The following is a 6677-nucleotide window of genomic DNA, read 5'->3' on the forward strand; positions in this document are numbered from 1 at the left end:
TACCCCCTTACCAATTTTCAAGTATATATACAATACATTATTTTTAACTATAGTCACCAAGAACTGGCTTTTTGAAGAAAATGTTAGATAGCTATGCAGCCAGTTAGCATTTCAATTGAATAAGAATGGAGACTAATAATAGCTTATAATTATTGAGCACTTAACGCTTTATGTATATTAGTTCTATTTTATGAGTTAGGAACGATTGTCCTATCTTACATGTAAGAAAACTGAAGCACAGAGTTTATACATCTTTCCTAAGGTCTCCCAAGTCGTAAATGCATGAACAGTCAGATTCCAGATCACAAAATTAGAGCTCAGAAAGTCACCAGAGCTACAGAGAAAACTTTAAATGTTAATGACACATATATAGATATTAGAAAACCCTCAAACTTTTGACAAGAAATAAACACATCTATTTTTCCAGATTGGAAAATCTGGGGTAGTGTGGGAAAATCCCCTGTTGAGAGCTAGTGCTTGGCTACATTCCAACAGCACTGGGCCTCTGTGATGTGGAGGGTGCTAGAGACAGCAGAACCAGGACAAGGAGAGCAGTTTCCCTAAATGAGGAAGCTGAGAAACTTGAAGCCTTGAGAGAAGCACATTTGCTCTAAAGCCAGGTTTTTAATCCTCCTCTTTCCTCTCAAAACGATTACCTGAAATATAGCTGACAGAAAAGACAGGTCCCTGTTCCATCTTGCGGGAAGCATTGAAGGATACCCGAGAAGCTCAAAAGTTCACAGCATGAGTGTATTTTACTTTCTTTTTGAGCCTACAATAAAATGAGAATGAAAAAACTCAATAACATCAGTCACTCTCCATCAAGCATCCACCCTACCATGTTCTAGTATTTGGGAAAGAAATACAATGTGAGGTGGATAATTAACTCCAATCTTGTGTGATCAGTACAGTGAACCAAAGGGGCAAGTTTAAGTGGCAATTTGGGTACAAATACCAACTGAGCCACCAGTAAAGATGATGAGTTCAGAAGGGGTTTGGATCATTTAGAGAAGTGTTTGTTTTTTTGAGCTTGAGAGTGGCTGCTGTAATCACAAATCTTTCATGCAACACACGTTTCTGACTCTTCAGAATCAATTGTTTTTAGATAGAGACATCACAAATTATGAAAGCAGAGCTTACGGCCCAGAAATTTGGCAGCACAAATCGTTTTTCTTCTGGTCAACTTCATGCAAGATTCTAAGTTGAAAAGAAAGCAGGATGAACCCAAGCAGAAAAAAAATGTTTTGAATCTGATTTTGTTCTGCCACTTCCTTATCCTGAAAAAAAAAAAATAGAAGAATGATTGTCCAGCCTTTGAAATCATTAATTTAACCTTAACTAAAGAGATTCCATGTAATTTGATATTTTTCTGGTTTCATTTTGTGTGTGTGTGTGTGTATTGACCTATGTTAAAGGACAAAACCTATACACTCTTTAAGTATTCATGATTCCTTGGCTCATAAGTTTATTTTATCCCAATTTAAAGGTTCACAATTGCCAATCTCATCCTGTTGGCCAATGTTAATTAACATTCACCTTACACATAGCCATTTCCTGATCTCCAGCTTATAACTGTTGGAAAGGACAAAACTGAGAGTCTGAGAACTTGAGTTCAGACCCCAAATCTCCCATTTTCTGAATGTTGTGGGCTACTTGACAAATCACTGACGCTCTCTGAGCCTTTGTTTCTTTATCTTTCAAGTTAATGAGATCGGTTACATTTTTGCCAAGGTACCTTCCAACTCTATCATTCTATCAATTCATCTTCCCCTTATGTAGCTGTGGGACGTCCCTTTTCTTTAAACATTCCACTCCCATGTATCTGTCACTCAAAGAAGTCCTCCATTCTCTTGTCTTAAATACCACTTCTATTCTGATAACTCCTAAATACACACAAAAAACGGTCTCCATCTCCCTCTCCCTCTTTCTCTCTCATACACACACACACACACACACACACACACACACAGAGAGAGATTTATATGCATGTATACATATGTAGCCTTTATCTCTGTTTGCCCAATGGAAATTTCTGCTTATTTGTCCCACTATCATTTATCAAGCATCTTTCTTGTGCAAATTATGTAGAACATGCTTTTTCCCTCCTGGTATAGTATAGACAGTTCTGCACTCAGACTTCAAGGTCTCTTCTCTTTGGCATCCTATTATCCCCAAACCTGCGGTCATATTTAATGGCCCTCTTCATCAACTGTCAAGGTCCATTGTCTTATTACTTCTGTCTTTGGAATCTGCCATCTCCTTTCTATTCCCACTGCCAGGACCCAAAGTGCCTTATTCCTCTGTAACTGCTCATTTGATATATGGCTTGAACTGGAAGAAAGTTCCCCACACTGGGAGTGGGATTTGCTTACCTGTCTGACTGTAATCACAAAAATCCCAAAATGGGACAAAGAAAACATGGTGTGAGACTCAGCTCTCAGCCCAGGAGAAAAGGATGTCTGCTGCCCCTAGAGGAGACTGAAAACCCACAGAACCAGGGACTCAGAGAATGTTGCCAGGGTTGGGGCCCAGAGCCTGGCTACAGACTTGCCTGGGAGTCTACACCGTGATCCATCAGGAGTTTGGGCTCTCCCACTGCTAAGCTCTTGGCATAATTTATCTCATTTAGACACAACACCAGTTTGGTGAGGAAAGCACTGTTATTACTCCCATTTTTAAAAAGAGGAAACTCTGTAGCTGAGAGGTTAAACAGCCAGCACAAGGCCAGTGCTTAAAACCAAGTTCTGTATCATGTCAGATCTGGGCTCTGAACTTGCCTTATCTTTCTTAATTAACTTGCCTTATCTTTCTTAATCATCTAATAATGGTAAAAAATAATGGTCTTAAACCAATGGTTATTTTAAACCACCTACATTATACTTCTTTTCTTAATTGCCAACCGAAAGCAATTCTGAGATAGTGTCGTCAGTGGAGGGAGAATCCCCCTTGTGTAAACCTGGCAGAATGGAAGCTGTCTTCCATTCCTGCAGCTCAGCTTCTGCTCCATTGCATTCTCCCTCCCTCTTAACAGAGTTCTGCCAGCTCAATTAAGGATATCTCTCCCTAAAACCCAGGAGGTTTGGTTTTCTCTTGGGGTGTTGTCTCTTGGGTAAGTTCTTCCCAGGGCCATGATTCCCATGAGCATGGAACATTTGATTGACAGGAACAATAAGGCTTGTAAATATCTCTTCCTACCCTGAAAGAGCCATCGTTTCAAAACAAACCCTGGATTGGTTTGGACCACGCAGTTTGTATGCCATAATCAGGACCTCGTCTTGGATCCCAGAGAGGAGCTACAGGGAGCTGAAATCCCTGAGAGTCAAGGGAGGGAGGTAGCAGGGACTACAGCCAGGCCCTGGAAGGACAGAGGGTTGTATGCATTCAAAATGGTTCTTTTGAACCTGGAGGTCAAGTACCCAAATGCACCTTTTCACATTAGAGTCCAAGATATACTACACCACCTCTCTGTCCCTCCTCTCCCCAGATCCCATTAAAAAGAAAAGTGATCTAGACTGGTTTGTAAAGATATTTTCTTTGCCTTAGGAGAGAAATGATGCCATCCTGGTGAATCTAGAATACTTAAAGGAAATCATAATTGAACTGCAGAACTGCTTCCACACTGAGATTGCTGCGAATTAATATGCTTCTCCCCATTCTCTCTCATACCCTAAGTAGTCTTTTGGGTTTCTTTGTTTTTCCTGGGCTTCTCCACTGGCAAAACATGAGAAGCTCACTTTCTGTTGCCAACAGATATATCCCATTGCTAGATGCTATACCCTCTGCCCATCCATTTTTAGGACTCAAATCTTGGTATCAGTGCTCTTATGTTCACCACCACAGAATAGAAGGTCGACAAACACTGTTCATTTTGTAAATGAACCTTCAATGGCTCCCTGTTGTCTGCCTCTGTGATTCAGCCCAGGCTATTCATGATCCTCAAAACAAAGACACAGATGTGGTCTGAAGTTCACTTTCTGTCCTTGTCTCTTACTCAGTCTCTCCATCCTGTGTCCTCTAATCATCCAGGACTCTTGAAGTTCTCCCAATCTCTATCTTGATATGCCCAAGAATGCCACGATTATCCCATGCAATAGATTTCCGGTGCTTTCATTATTTCATAAGGTCAAATTTTTCTTTAGGTGACTTCATAAGACTTCTGAGGCCCAGGACTCAATAAAGGCTCAGTAAATTGGGTGTCTCCATCCAGTACCCACTACAAACGAACATGTAAGCAGAAGCTAAATAAATGCTTGCTGATTGATTTTTTAAAAGGCTAGGGGAATGAACAATAAATAATATAAATGGGGATTTGCTCAAGGGAAGATATAATTGAAAATTATATCCAAAAATAGGAAAGGGACTAAGGGCTGTTTGGGTAGTTTTACATATGACTGTGCAGTTGGAGAAATTCAGTAAGCCTGTACAAGTTTATCTCATCTAGAAAATGGAAGGGAAAAAAATTATAAACTTGACGTTTATGAGAACAGCTGATGAATGACTTTAGTCATTTGAAAGCAAAAGCTGAGAATTTCAACTTTGTAAAAATAGCTTTGGAGTCACATTCTGAAGCTGGAAGATTTTACGCAAATTAATGATACAGGTGATTTTTCAACTTCTATTGAACAGGGAAGTAAATAACTAGAACTAGCAGAGTCAGCGGTTAGTTAAGTGGTTCTCTCAAATGCATCAAAGATGGTGTCATTAATTTTCTCTGTTGTGGAGGAGGAGGATGATACCCACAGAATCCCTTCTTCTTTTGGCCCAGCGCCCCATATCCCTGATAGGAGTTCAGTTGGCAGCTGTTTGGTTAAAATACATCACATCAGTGAAATGTGTCTTAGATTCTTTGAGAAGAAACCCAGGGCAGCAGTGTGCAGTATTAGTTGCAACAAAATTCAGCCTTCATTCACCTTTGCTTTATCATGAGCTGGAGGAAATCGATGCTCCTTCCTGGGTCTCTCTTAGCTCCTCTTCATCATCAGATGTATGAGGAAAACCAGTAGCTACCCCAGCACACCTCAGAGGGCCATTGTGAAGAAAAATGGGGCAATAAATGAGAGAGCACTGAAAATCATAATACCACTTTAATACATGGTATGTAATTATTGAAGTTTTCTTGGCATAAGAGGACAGATCTGCATAGACGTTGTCCCATTACACATGTATAAAGTGAAGTTTTAACCACACACAGGCATTGTGTTGTGGTACATATGGGAGCCTGTCTTTAATATGTCCATGATGCTATTAAGAAGAGTGACTGTACAAGCTTTTGGCCCACCTCATTACACCCATCAGAAGTCCACATGAAAGCCTGACTTGAGTGCTCTGACTTTTGGTCCACCTTTAGGGCCACCTGTGCTCCCATGGATCTCACTGCTTGCTTGCTTATTCATTCATTCATTCATTCATTCATTCATTTTTTATTTATTTATTTATTTATGCTGAGCCCTTGACTGTCACTTGACCACAGAAGAACTGACTCTGGAGCTTGAACTTATTTGACTCCACCCTGTCTGGGGTCACCTCCTGCCCACCTGGCCACTCCACTGGCTTGGTGGAGGGCTGTAGCTGTTACTGAGTGCCTTCACCCCTGGCTTTGCACCCCTGGCTCCCCACATGGGCTCTGAGCAGTCACCCTTGCCCACCTTGCCTCCTGTAACCTACACTACTATGTAGGGCAACGAGACGGAGCTGAGACCCTCTCAGAGAGTGGACGCTGCCACTATGGGGCTAGATGCCAGTTTGCCCGTGACCTGGGTAACCGATGCCAGTCCAACTGCCACCCCAAGTACAAGATGGAACTCAGCCACAAGTTCTACCTCCAGGGCTGCTGCCCCTACAGTGGCACAAAGCCACTTCATTCAGGACCCTACTGAGGACCTGGTGGTCCCTGACCACCCCCACATACTGCACCAGAGCATCAGCTTCTCTGGCTTGCCCTCAGGCCACCAAACCTCCCTCCACCCCCAGGCCTGGCAGGCCCTTCCCTGTCCTCATGTTCCTTCTGGCCTTCCAGCTCCCCACCACCACCTGGGACCTGGCACTTTCCCCTTCAACCTTCTTCCCTGCCTCTGGGGCCCGTGTGGCTTGAAAGGCCCCCACCCCAGCCTGTTGCCCTCTTACCAAAGGCAACTCCTGGCAGCATCTGGGGGGCCCGAGGGTGACCTGGCTCAGAACCCTTCTGCACACTTCCTGGGATCTGACCCTGATGGATATGCCAGCAGCCTCAGCGGCCTGGCGGACCTGACTCATTGATCTTTGAGGCTGGGTTTGGGGGCCATCCCAGGCCCATGACAACTCTCTATCTTCAATAGCATCTCTGCTTCTGAGTGACAAGTGTCTTCCTAGTACAGATCAGGATCTCAAGGGAAGACACTTGTACTATGGGGACCTGGGGGACTCCTGATTTAATCAAGTGACTCTCCTCCCACATTCCACCAATTCCAGTGCATTAACCTACTCCCCTGATGCCAGACTGAGGCAGGTTCCCCAGAGCACAAGCCCAGTGTTCATGGTGGTAGGGGAACGTATACATATATATGTAGAAATATGTATGTTTACATCAGGTTAAACATATCTATCTCTTCAAATATTTATCATTTCTTTATATTTATATAAGTGGAAATATAAATATATATAAATATGTATTTATAATATATACACACACATACACACAC

The 6677-nt window shown here is 42.5% G+C and overlaps 1 pseudogene; it reads left to right on the plus strand.

Moving 5' to 3' along the window:
- The first annotated feature begins 5482 nt into the window (after positions 1-5482).
- LOC113195376 (mRNA decay activator protein ZFP36 pseudogene) lies at positions 5483-6314 on the plus strand (annotated as a pseudogene).
- Positions 6315-6677: the final 363 nt, after the last annotated feature.

This window comes from Urocitellus parryii, chromosome 15 (genome assembly GCF_045843805.1).
Source record: "Urocitellus parryii isolate mUroPar1 chromosome 15, mUroPar1.hap1, whole genome shotgun sequence".
NCBI lineage: Eukaryota > Metazoa > Chordata > Mammalia > Rodentia > Sciuridae > Urocitellus > Urocitellus parryii.